Source organism: Colias philodice, chromosome 18, assembly GCF_061535455.1.
Source record: "Colias philodice isolate Cphi_HAF_F1 chromosome 18, ilColPhil1 Martin Lab GWU primary, whole genome shotgun sequence".
NCBI lineage: Eukaryota > Metazoa > Arthropoda > Insecta > Lepidoptera > Pieridae > Colias > Colias philodice.
The window spans coordinates 8,730,792-8,745,746 of NC_143103.1; positions in this window are offsets into that span (position 1 = coordinate 8,730,792).

Below are 14,955 nucleotides of genomic sequence, written 5' to 3' on the forward strand. Positions count from 1 at the left end.
GCATAACTCGAACGGCTGAACTGATTTCGTTAATTCTTTACGACGAGGATGTTTCTTATGGAGAGAAACGTAACCATGTACCCTCAGGCAATGGCGGGGCGGGCCGCTTGTACCTAAAAATGACACAAAACCTACATCTATACTTAATATTATAAAGAAGAAAGGTGTGTATGTATGTATGTATGGTTTTCACGCATAAACTACTGGACCAATTTTGATGAAATTTGGTACAGACAATCTTTAGGACCTGAAAAAGAACATAGGCTACCTTTTATTGCGAAATATGTACCACGGGCAAATCCGGGGCAGACCACTAGTAATATTATATAATTTTGACCCTTATTTTGAGTTAGACAAACCCCAAACGCACTATATTAGTCACATTAGGTATATTATTCTAAAAGCTTCCGGCCTTGTATATTCAAAGCGCTCGATTATAGACGGCTTAAAGCATTTCAGCTGTAATAGGTTACTAAAAGACAATTAGCATAGCTGTCATACGTGATATTTATAGCCAATTACTTGAAGATGTATTATTCAGTGCCAACAAGTTATTAGCATGCAGCGTTTTCGTTTGTTTTCATTTGTATTCGCTTCTATGGAAAATATTAGCACCTTAATATATACTGGCCCCTATATTGGGTACTAATTGCTTGCTTTTAATATTACGGAAAGATTTATTTCATTCAGTCTATAGTGAATATGAAACATAGCTAAGGTACGCATTTTTTGGGAAAAAAAATAGTTTAAGTATATGCGATGCATAGGCAGTATGCGAGATTGAATTAATGTAATATTTTATTTTTTACTGTCCTTAAATACGTAATATTGTGTCATCGTATTATCATTCTATTTACAAATAGAAATAATTTGTTTTGTATATTCGATTGAATTTTAACTCAAAACTATTTTATCATAATAATATGTTAGATGTTCACATTAGAATAATAACACAAAGCGAACCAACAATGAATTCATTAAAGTCCAACCACAATTACATTCCAATAAAATCTTCTAGAAACATTTATTTGTAAAACTCTACAATTCCGTTTTTACAATACTAAATGTATTCGATACAAAGAGCGGCCACATGAAAAAATATATACAACCAATGCAATAAAATGCACACCTCGGAGAATAAGGCCGTTTCCACATTACGCTGTATTAGTAAGTAGTCGAGTTTTTGTAGGAATAACAAATTACTGCTTGTATTATGTTAAGCATAAAACCGAAAATGCTCATTAAGCGAAAAAATTGCTTACAACTTATTGTGGTAACTATTAAAGAACTCATATCGTGAAATTAGTGTTGCGGCTCTGTTGAAAACGCTTTGTAAGACAGAAAGACAACGGCTAGCGACTTTGTTTTATACTATGTAGTGAAAAAGAAGTTTTAGTTACACCACTTGTAAGGTGACATATTCTTAAAATGATAAGGCACAAAAAATATGAGCACACAAAATCAATAGGATCAACTTACGTAGTTTATAGTCTAACTACTCAATTAACAAAGTCTTTTTTTGCACTCACGTGAAATATCTCAAATGCTTTACATTTGAAATTGATTGTGAAAGCACTGTGTGTCCACACCCTAACCCGCCTACTCAACTGTTAGGTTAGGCCGTATTCGCACGAACGGAACACAGAAGACGTGGGCGAAATCCTGATTTTATTGGTTTCGGCTTTACACACATATTCGAATTAGTTTTTAATATGTCACATAACAAAATTGTAAGCCATTTCAAGTAATCTGCTTATGAATGTGTGCGTGGGTTGGATTGCGAGTTGGATCTACCTATACATATTTTTAGATCTGAAGATCTACAAGATAAGAGAGAATAAGATAAAACTATTATACTATACTACCTAGAGACTACAGTTTCCCTCGAGGGTTAAAAATAAAACTTTGTCGACGTAATAAATAGGTAGGTATACAGCTTGTATATGAATCAATAGGCTCCTGAACTAGTAAAACAAACAAAGCTAGAAGTTATCTACACTTTGTACTAATCTAGATTTTATTCAGAGTAAATAAAAATAATTTAATTATGTTTGTTTAGGATAATATTTAAAATTGGACGTAATAAAAGAGAAGAACAATCTACCCGGGCAGTGCCGGGGCGAGCCGCAAGTGCATAATAATACAATATAAGTATATAATAATTAATACCTACAAAATGGTTTTAAAAACACGCCTTTAATTAGCGTGGAAATTAGGAAATAAGAACATTTCCCTTATTTCAGTGAATTTTAATTCAAAAGTAGATTTCAATCATTTGCAAATAAAAGAAAATCTATGTATAACCTAACAACTGTTACATAAAATGTTTATTGATTCCGTATAAAAATACTCTGAAAGAAACCTGTAATTAACGTCCATTGGTAAATAAATGGAAACTTTAGATCAGCTTTTTAATTAACTACCTGCTTAAAGTAAATACTTCTAGTACTTATATAATTTATTGTAAAAACATTATTTTGTATCAATCGATGTTTGATGGCAAATTAATTTATCGATAGGTAAGGTTCATATAATACGTGCTTCACAAATGCAATTTCAAAAATTCAGTTATTCAGTTCTCAAAAATATTCGATGTCTAAAATATCTCATGAATTATTAATGTATTAATGTTCAATACACTCAATATTTTATTAATGTACCTAATTAACACAACATATTGTAAAGATGAGAAGCAGTAAAATATTGTTCTAATAATAAGTGCATGTTTCAATTTATTCTTTCTTCACACCTTTAATAAGTAATTAACACAATCAAGTCACGCGAACAATTTTCAAAGTACATAGGTACGTCGTTTTTAATATTTACTCACTTTAATTCTTAATACGTAATGCTATTTATTACTCTCAATAGCCACCACTCCCAAAAAGACAATTCGATAACCAACAAAATATGTACTTACCTAATTATCCATACAGACGTTACTCATCTCCCGTGATTTTATAACGCATTCATAGTGACATTTTTATGGGCCGCCAAAACAAAACACTGGGTTGCTATATGACGCATTGTATGCACGCAATGGCTACCGGTTCAGCTCATAACTTGGAAGCCTGTCGCATCGTAAATAGGCAAGTTTGTCGAGACTCAAACGTGGCCCAAGGTATAGAATGTAGCGATTAGTAAAAATGCAGAAAAACATTTGGGAGGCAATGGTTGAACAGAGTTGGACAGATTTCTACTCTACCGTAACGTCGTGATATTGGTACCACCCTTATTTAATACATACGTAGGCAAGAGATAAATCAGTAATATGCTGGTTAAACGTATATCATTAAAATAACTTACTATTGATTAACCTAAAACCTGCCCGTGAAAATAAATGGAACCAAAAACTAATGTCACATAGATTTGGAAGCTTTTTTTAGTCGACATTCAATCAAGTTTTTTATCCAAATAAAACTGTAATAATAAACATAAAATTAATACTCTACGATTTATTTGCCATAAAAATCCGAATTTAATAAGAAAACGCCAAAAGCTCACATCTAAATACATTATCGTGTAGGAAGATCATTCTTTATGCTGCCGCTATGGCCAGGATTAGTAGCGCAGTGATAGGGCAATCAGCCTACATCATAACTATTATTTATTTCGACAGATCTTTAAGAACAACAGTATTTTTATAATAGAATTTCATGTCTGATTAGTTGATAAATGATTAACTGGTTCATTTCCTTGTATTACGTGATACTCAATATAAATGGAATTTTTTATTCTACAACTATTTATAGGAAAATAAACGCTTACCTACAATATATTAACACGGTCTAATGTCCAGCCGTTCGTCCATCAAACGACATAGAGCTACAGCTAGAGCAAGAGCATTCTTTCATGATCGTTTAGAACAAACTAGTCTGTACTCTCGTACTCAGTATTGTTCGTTTATGTAAAACATTGCATAGAATATTTTCGAACGCATTAAGAACAACGAAAGAATGCTCTACGCCTGTTTACACTAAAATAATTTGACATAGTGGGGTTAGAATGAGCATTCGCCCGTTTGATGTAAGTGCACCGTAAGATTATTGTTTAGTAAATTATAAACATATTTTACTAGGTTTCCGCCCGCGGCTTCGCCCGCGCAGTCAAAGAAAAACCCGCATAGTTCCCGTTCCCGTGGGATATCCGGGATCGCGTCATTTTCCCGGGATAAAAAGTAGCCTATGTCCTTTCACGGGTATCAAAATATCTTCACACCAAATTTCATGAAAATTGGTTCAGTAGTTTAAACGTGATTGAGTAACAGACAGACAGACAGAGTTACTTTTGAATTTATAATATGTATTAGTATGGATAACACCTTCATATTATTTTAATACAAATGAATTAGACATAAGAAATGTACACTTTAATTTATATCAACATATTTTAGAACATGTATTAAAATCTTAATTTATTAATACAGTCTCTCCTTTAACATTGCCAATACCCTCTCATAAAAACTTGTATCTAAATCTTTCTTCATTCATATCTAAGATAGACTCACATTACGCCATAAACCTAACAAAAACTTATTCCACGAGCATAATTTAAAAGAGCAACTATGGAGTTTCTTGCCGATTCTTCTCCATAGATACTGCTTTCCGAATCGGTGGTAAATGTTAAAAATACTCATGTAATGACGATTCGAAAGTGCTACTAAATAGTAGTCTAATTGAATAAATGAATGTTTGAGTTTGAGTTTGAAACACCGAAAAACCTCAACATCCCATAATGGGACATCTAATTAAGTCAAATAAATAGGGTCCCACGTCCCTCTAGATCGTAATTAATGTAGCCCTTAGAAATCACCTCTTAATAATTGATACTGAACTAATTATATGTGTGTTTCGTTAGACATTATCTAGTCCTTAGTTTATTCGAAAGCGCTTTGTTTTAACATGGTCTTTTATATGGGTATATCGGTTTTAATTTGTGTAACGTATGTATTTTAATCGATACTATAAATTATTTAATTTAAAAATGAAATAAAATTATCAAATCTAACTAACTGTGTATAGATTTTGACCGTTTTCTTTCAGTGTAAACAGGCGTAGAGCAGCATTCTTACGTTGTTCTTAGTGCGTTCGAAAAGATTATATGCAATATTCTCTTACTGAACAACACTAAATACGAGTATTCGTTTACACTAAAAGATCACGAACGAATGCTCTTGCTCTATGTTCGTTTGTTCGTTCGTTCGTTATATATACTTACCTAGGTGTATTGACATATAGAAAGACTCCTTACAAAGACTTTTAAAGAAAAAAACTCTTAAAAATCTTAAATTTCATCTCGATGACTAAGAACATTGTCTTCAATGCATAAAGCTGTCTGCATAATATTTATTACTCATCCCTCCTTCTCATTATAATTTAGTATTTTATAGCAGCTGTAAAATTTTAGTTCTCAAGTTTGGGAGTTACGTGTTATCTAAAATGAGGTATCTTCAAATTTATATCTGTAGCAAAAATCACGAAATTATTATGTACTTATATCGTTCTTGTAATGTGAATATAGAAAATACTTCATATTAACTACATTTAATAATTATATTATTTAACAAGCTGAATGGTAGAGAAACTTAATCTATGCTAAAAGTATGTCATTTTTATTTACTTATGTTTATTTTTATGCATTCATTTAATCATGATTCATTTTTAATGTAATTATTAATTACTCGGTTTCCGCCCGCGGCTTCGCCCGCGCAGTCAAAGAAAAACCCGCATAGTTCTCGTTCCCGTGGGATTTCCGGGATTGCGTCATTTTCCCGGGATAAAAAGTAGCCTATGTCCTTTCTCGGGTATCAAAATATCTCCATACCAAATTCCATGAAAATTGGTTCAGAAGTTTAGGCGTGATTAAGTAACAGACAGACAGACAGAGTTAATTTCGCATTTATAATAGGTATTAGTATGGATTTGGAATCTGAAGTCAAATTTATGATATGTCTGGCAGACCGCGACATGATTTTTTCGTCTCGTACATTAAACTAATAAATAATGCATAATACTATAGTTTTAAGTTATGATTTTTAAAGGTCCCAGATATTTAATTATTATTTTAGTAACCAGCATTTACTGCAAAGTTTTCACATCATGCATAAGAAGTGCCTTATGTTCAACTAAATTATAGACATTATTAAATTGTTATTATTATATTTTCCGTTAAATTATTAAATAAATATTTATCCCGTCTTTTAATATCATCATTATAATAAATGCTTATTAGAACTTCTGAGAAACATTTGGTTCAATACAATGTTGCATCCATAAAATCGTTGTTAACACGATGATAAGATTATTCCCAGTAATCTTAAATTGTAGCTGTTAATTTTATGGCAATACTTGCAAATATGCTGACCGCTATAAACTTTAACAAAGTAAAATGTTATTAAGCCAGGTGTAAAATACCATTCGAATGAAAGCAAATTTTGTATGAGAGTATGGAATGAATGTATGTTACTTAATTACGAAGAAACGGCTAGACAGATTGGAGACAAATGTTTGTACATAGATAGTTTTGAATATAGATACAATGATATTAATTTACATTATCGTTTATGCCAAATAAATTTTGATAAGGCCGATGATAGTTGGTATATTTGTTCGCGGTCGAACTCTACCAAACGGCTCGACCAATTTTATTTTATTATGCTCAATGTGAGGCAGCTAGTAATACAGTAAACTACCAATATCAGTCAAATTACGATGTCTCATTTATAATTTATTAAATTAAATTGCTTTAGAAGTACATTTAAATAACATAATGAAATTATTTGCCGCTTATTACCATCTATATAGAGAAAAGTCAGCAAAAAAATCTGGAGTTGCACTTTTAAAATCATATCAATGTACAAAATTTAACACTTAAACTGACATGAATACCAGGGAACTATCCAGTGTTTCTAAAGCCATGTACACAACAAAACATCCTCTCAACTCGACAACATTAGTGAAGTGTCAGTCCAGTCTAAGAGAATGACCAGTGCTGATAATATCTAGATCTATACATAAGGCTGTATTACAAGTGGCATCTTCCGGATAAAACTCCCTTATGGACTCCTTATGGTGTTATGTGAAAACCTTTTGTTGGACTCTACATGGATGTTGGAAACTAGATGTGAATAATCCTTACTAATTTAATTACTGATATCAAATGTTATAAATACGAATGTGTATTGCCAACATTTTCTAGATTTTCAAAACTATCCGTGTGTATATTATATTATATGAAGCTTTATTTAATTTTTAATAGCTTTTTTTTTTCAGGTGAAACTTCTTTAGACGTGTTGAAAGTTAAATTTAAAGGCCGCGTCATGGCAATACGATCGTCATGGCTTAAAGAGACGATTTTTGGTATCTTTGAATCTAAAAGAAGTTTCACTTCTGATACGTGTGGTCGGCAGTTCGGCACACACGCTCTTTTTTATTTGGTTAAGTAATTTTTGAGTCGAATCGTACCAAACAAATAATTTTTTCTCTCTATAATCTAAGTTTAAACTACAAGTTTAAGCATGTCTCAATGAGTAGGTATTAAAACGTGGTCGATTTAAATTTAAAGCGCTAATTAGCAATCATTATTTACGTTTTCGGTCAATTTACGGTTGTAATTTAATTACACGTATTTGTAGAATCACCTGAATATTGTAAATCTGAATGTTTGTTCAACTGTGGCTGTGGATAAATTCTGATAGATTAAAACTCATGAAGTATGACTGAAATGTACATTGTAATTTTTTTTATTAAATTTTTGTTGTAAGGAAAAATAAGTAGGTATATAGAATTTGATTTGTATATATGAATATATTATGATATTGATCTGTATTTAAAATAAATTACTTATACCAAAATTAAAGTATGAAGAAAAATACAAAGTTAAGTTTTTTTTTATTATGAAAAAGATACAAAAATCGTCGCCTTACCCCTTGACGTGACGGTATTGCCATGACGCGACCTTGAAATTTTACTATTAACGCGCCTAAGGAAATTTAACTTCAAAAAATAATTAGTCCTAGACACTTCCAGTTCCCTACATCCGTGTAGTCCTTTAGAAGCGTCAAGTCCTTTGTTAAGATAACAACAAAGAATGTTAAACGGCAGAGTTGAAGGGATTTCGCGTTTCAAGTGACCGCGTGGAATCAAGTGGATTATACAACTTGGTTGGCTTCTATTTCTGTTTAACTACGCCGATAGTTAATCACTATGTATGATAATTTTACGAAATTGACCCGTACTTAAAAATAATATTATTGGAAATGTAAAGCTTTTTAAACTTTTTTTCTAACAAAAAGCTTTTTTTTTCTCTGCATAAAAGTTTCAGTAGATAAATTAAACAGAATTATTTTGCCTATTTTAAGTACTAAATATTTTAAAATATACCAAGGTGTTGGTAAGCCTCAAAATCACAAGGTTAGTTTCAGAAACCTTTTGATGCTTAAAACTTGCTTTTAACGTAATATGTAATTAAATTAGCTTATACAAGTGTAATTGCATTGTAGAGTCTTGTCAAGAATTTATTTTGTTTATTTTAGAATTCTATATAAGTAAATAAAATTGATAGGTTCATAATGGTTTAAAAAATAACCAAAAATGATCTTTTTCGTAACATTCGTTACCACAAATCTAATTCCTTTCCAATAGTTTTTGAAAAACATTAATAATTTCCGAAAAACACTCCTTTTTAAAGTCGGTTAACGTTATTGCCGTTCAATTTTTCATTACAGATACATTACACCCCGATGAGAAGGCATATTCCCTGCCATTAGGGGCCCTTTGTGATGTACACAAATAAATCTAAGATCGTTCATTCACTGATGATGAATGAATGTAAAACGATTCAGCGGTAATAATGCCTATGTCTGGAAATTGGAATCTATTTTGAATAATTAGGTATAGCTTTTAAAGAGATTCAAAAACTATGTACATATTTATTTTTGTAGTGAAACATTTTTTAAGGCGCGTTGAGAGAAAAATTTCAAGGTCGCGTCATGGCAATACAGCGACGATTTTGGTATCTTTGAATATTGCCAAAGAAGTTTCACTTCTGACACGTGTGCTAAGAACACACGCTCCTTTTTATTTATTTGTCGATTCGGAGAGTTTAAAGCAAGTGTGAGGATGGGAAAACTGAATAAATTAATAGTATATTTTGATAACCCAAATACAAAAAACTATTTTTGGTATTTTGCCAACAAATTCTACTGATGTCGTTTTATGTAAAACGACCTTACATGTCGTATTTTATTGTTCAAAATCGACTACTACTACTATTACTACTACTACTACTACTTTATATTATAGTCCTTTCATTTTACTAATTTTAATATCATCATCATCGTACCATTATTATTTTAAATCAACTAACTATTAACATTTAATCTCTTGAACAAAAACTTTACGAAACCTTATCTTGTCAACAGGTAAGTCTATTGAAAATTAGTGTTAGAATTTCAGTTGGCACTTCAATTCTCAATTCTCACTAAGTGGATGTCCAATTCGTGGCGCAAAGTTTTGATTAAGTACTTTCTATATTGATCAAATGGGATACAAGATCTCGACTAAAAGGAGAATAATAATAAATAAATAAATAAATCATTTATTTCACTTAAATCATTTAACAAATTAGAGCGACCCAGGCTCCTAAGATAGTAAGAACTGTTTTTCAGGAGCCTGTGTCTTCCATTTACAGTTACATGACACGAAAAAAATCAGAGACAATTTAAATAAAATCAAAAATAAATTAAAAATTTACATGCAATTAAAACTATAAAAAAAGAAGTGATTACTACACTATAATATAGTGAGTTTTGAAATAAGTGAAGTTCGTTTATTTATACGAAGAAAAAAATGTCACTTTAATGTTTATTAGGATACAGAACTAATTATTACACATCGAGAAAATTAGGCATAAGGTCTCATTTTCTATGTTTTTTTTTTTAATTCAGAAAATTTAAATTAAATTTTTACATACATGTATTTCATAGCATCAAAGAATAAGTACGAAAGCTAAACGATACTGGGACGCAAGGAAATCTGAAATCTCTGTCAGAAGAAAAGGCCAAGAGCCTCTGAATCTTATTTCAGTGATAACAAAATTAGATTTATTATGTACTAGCTTACCGCCCGCGGCTTCGCCCGCTTGGTCTAAAACCTAATTAATTATATACTAAAACCTTCCTCTTGAATCACTCTATCTATTAAAAAAAACTGCATCAAAATCCGTGGCGTAGTTTTAAAGATTTAAGCATACAAAGGGACATAGGGAAATAGGGACAGAGAAAGCGACTTTGTTTTATACTATGTAGTGATAAAGCATGATGTTTAGAGATTCTTATAATCCATATTGGTTAATAACAATGTGAATAAATTTTAATGTACCTACCTATTACTCGAAATAAAAATATTTTTGTAAAAGTTTAGCCTACGTGATTTTCACATACGCTATTCGCTCTTCCCCAAAATTACGTTCAACCTTTGTTAGCGGTAGGTAAAACATCAAAAATAATAAATTCTGTCCTCTCCAGAGGTTTCGAGAAAAGTTTTGGTCTGTTTGTTTACGATTTTTATTCGCAATTTTTCCGTGACAATGGCGATAACGAAATATTTTTTGCTTTGTCTCGAGAGGTTTGAAGAACTTTTTTCTGAATTGTTTTATCAAAGTGACCCGCCATTTTTTTGCGTCAAACTTTAATACACTGCAGAAGTCGATTTGAATACGTAAATAGTTTGAATTTTATATAGTTCTTTTTGCATGTTATTGACGTATATAATAAATATTCAAGTTTCTGCTTATCTCTTTGAGGCTCTAAGGAAATTGTTTATTCATTCTTCTAGAATTTTTAAGTAACATTATTTTCCTTCAGGAGTCAAATTGATTCCTGTAGCGTAGGTGTGGTAGGGTCCTATTTGATAGCGGGGGTGTATGCATGAATTAACTTTGTGTTAAAGAAAACTATTCATTGAGAACATTTCTTAGCATTTCTGTTAGAATATTTCCCCAAGCGCCCCAAGCGGCCCGATCGGTCCCAGACACAATAGATTTTCTATTGTGTCTGTGGTTCCGGGGCCTGTTATTAAAAATACTCAAATTTATCTATATAAAAATGAAGTAGAAGTACTTAACTTGTATGTTTGTAGACAGACAGAGGCTCATGGGCCACATGTGGCCACTTGCCCAGTGTATAACTGGAGCAAGTTGCAAGCTTACATCTATACTAATAGATATTATAAAGCTGAAGAGTTTGTTTGTTTGTTTGAACGCGCTAATCTCAGAAACTACTGGTCCAGTTTGAAAAGTAATTTCGATGTTGGATAGCCCATTTATCGAGAAAGGCTATATATATGATATAATATATCATCACGCTAAGACCAACATGAGCGGAGCAATGCGGGTGAAACCGCGGGGCACAGCTAGTTATAAATATACATCTACATATACACATCCCCTAGTCTTATACTATTTCCTACTCGATATCATTTCACAATACTAAACACAAAGAGTATCAAATCTTACGAACAAAACACATGACGTAGCCTGAAGGCAGTATGTAGAATGTAGATACAAAGAAAGATCTGATTCTGTTTGTACGTAGCTCAAAAGGCCTATCCGTGATCAAAAAGTGCGAGTTCCGGGATGACATTTTGGAATTTTTCAGGAGAAATGTGATCAAATGATATATCAGTTTTATGCAAGTGATTGACAACTCTATCTTTGAATTTTAGTCATATATTGTTTGGTAGAGTGAGATCCCAGAGTCGTATGTAAGCCAAGTAATACATGTTTTAAAAACCCGTATACTTGGTTTCTCGTGCGACCAATTTTTATCAGAGATCAGGTCAGAAAGATAGCTTAAAATACGGATAACTTTACTTCAATTGTAATTGTTATGTTGTTTTTATTATCTAGGAGAGCTTTTATTACTCACTGTTAGATGGTTAAATACCTAATCAAATTAGGTATTTAACAATATAAATATTACCACATACTAATAATAATATACTACGTATACAAATATTACCTAGGATTAAACGCGAAAAAATAAGAAGGTAGTGTTATTCCAAGAAGCTAGAAGATCATCAGAAAATATTTTTACTAACCTAATTGCTGCTCCATATAAACACGGCGAATACATGTTACTAATACGAGTAAGTATAATAATTTCGACCTGTCTACTAGCAAATACATGTTTTATTAAAAGCCAAGAGAGAGCGATGTATCACAAAAATTTCCTCCAAAGGTACATTAAATACATTCTCAGTGTTAGAGCCTGCAAGCGACTTATACAGGATGTTGTGAAAATTTATTAGTTTTTGAAATGAACCGACAAAATTGTCGCCTCGTGAAAGGCCGTGTATAGCTGGCTTTTAGTTTGCTTTATGAAGTGTACTTAGCTGCTGTATTTTATGAAGTAGCTACTCCTCTTTAGGAATAGAACGGTTTATGACGGCGCAATTATCGGTATCTTGTGATGGTAATTTTGTAACGGTAAATGAGATATTTTTAGATTTTAGTGAATTGTTTCTGGCGTATTTGCCTGTTAATTAAATTAATTCATGATTAATTTGATTCACTACTGCGGAAACTAACATTTAAATAATTTAGAAGCAAACTACATAATATATTCTTGTTTCTTCTCCTTCTGAGATGAAGTTGATTTAAATAGCAATACCTATTATTATTTGCATATTTATTAGAGTTCGCGGGTAATGTTAACATTGTATGAACATATTAATATTATGAAGACATCACTACATATTTTTAAATTTAGATAAATCAATTTGATAAAAAATATTTTATAAGTAGTAACATGTTTAACTAGTAAATTAAATTGGAAAATTTAGAAGGAATTTATTGAAAAATATAAATTATATTTATTGCACGCCTCATAAGCGAAGCGTTGAGGTGGGTACTACTGTCACTTCGCGCAAAACATCTGATTTTTCAAACTTAAAATGTCTTTATGTATCATACATTGCACTTGTAAGATAATACATACACACACATATTAAGAAAAAACACTATTTTTAACGTTCATGATATTTTTGATGTCATTTTTGTTATTTAAACTAGTTAAAAAACAGTTTAAAAAAGTTCTGTCTTGGACGTCCGTGTGTCTGTATGTGCGGATCCTTTTTCTTGTTAATACGATAGCGACCGAAATACTTTACTAATCGAGTCTTTTTTTTTCTCTTACGCTTGAGTATGCTCAGGAATAGAACCCTTTCATTTTTCAGGGTCTGATTCGATGTGGTTTAATTGTTATTAAATAAACAAAAATAATAATTAATAAATATTTATTAAAAAAAAATATGAGGCGTGCACTTTTGGATTTTCCAAATTTTTTAGTACTATATTCATAGAATTAAAAAATAAACACACCCTGTACAACCTCTATCGTCGTATATTACGGAGGAGGCGATCGGCCGATAAGCGAGATATAAGCGATTTTATTCAGCGCTCACCGCTTGATTTATAACTTTATTGTGAGCAGGTACCGTTTATTGATTTAGGTGTTTACTCGGAAACCCTTTGAAAGCGATGTGCTGTGTGTTGTTTACAAAAATGTTGTTTAAGATTGACCCTATAGTTTATACAGGCTGTTTGTTTTTAGTTACAAACTTATAACTTCTTGAGAACATTCTCGACAACTTTTTGTAAATTAACATTCTAAAAGTAATATAATTTTTTTCTAAAATAGAAAATGTACATGATTAAACTAATATACTACAATCATTATTGTCATCGAATTTTGTAAATTTTACAAGTAGGTATTTTAATTATTTTAAATCGAATAATACGATGCATAATAAATAATTGTGTTGATTATTTTTCCGACCCAAATATCGACCAATAGAATTGCACCATTCGACGTCACGTGGTACAACCTACATGGTATTATGATAATTTTTGAAAATTTTCTCTGGTCGTTGACGTCAAACTGACAGGTTCAATTCAATTGTGAAATTATTGGCCGACATTTGGGACGGAAAAATAATCTCCCGAATAGCACACGAGCTTCAAAATTATCTGGCATTTCCCTCAAGGTTCCCTGCAAACAAATAAAGTCGTCAAGTTTTTCATGAAAAATCACTCGCGCTTCGCGCTCGTGATTTTTTAACCTTGACTAAAAACTTGACTCCTTCATTTGTTTGCAACGAACCTATCGGAAAATACCCGATAATTTTGAAGCTCTTGTGGTATTATAAGTGAAAAATCATGGTCGATTAAGTTTATATGCAAATCATTTTATAATAATAACAGTATGAATATACATCGCGGTTTAATTCAAAGGATTAAAAAGTACTTATCTGTATGTCAACTTAATAATGCGTAAGGAATGAAGTTATTAAATGAAAACGGATGTGTCGAATTAAATAGGATTGACTTGGTTTCGTGACTTTAATATGAGGATGATGTATTTCATTTCATTGTGCTTTTAAATTTTGAATAAGAATAAAAAATAATATAATATATAGTTATATATTTTTATTTTATTTTATATAATAATATTTATATATTATAAAATATTATATAATATTTTATATATATAATTATATTTATATATATTATAATATAATATATAGTTATATATTTTTATTTTATTTTATAGAATGTCTTTTAGCAGTTTAAATAGTAGCTCTGATGAATTTCTATCCATTTCATCGTCTGGTAGCTCGTGCAGTGGCGATAATTTTTACGATGCATCTTTTCCTTCTATCAGTTCCTCAATTTCTTCCGAATTCTCCTCATACCCCCAAAATTTTAACATCGTTCACATAAACGCTCAGAGCATTCCGGCGCACTTTTCTGATATGCTGGTCTCTTTTGACTGCGCAAATCTTCACGCTATCCTGGTGTCCGAGTCTTGGCTCAAACCTAGTCTCCCTTCTTCCTTCTATAATCTTCCTGGTTTTCACTTAATTCGTAACGACCGTGTCGGGCGGGGTGGTGGGG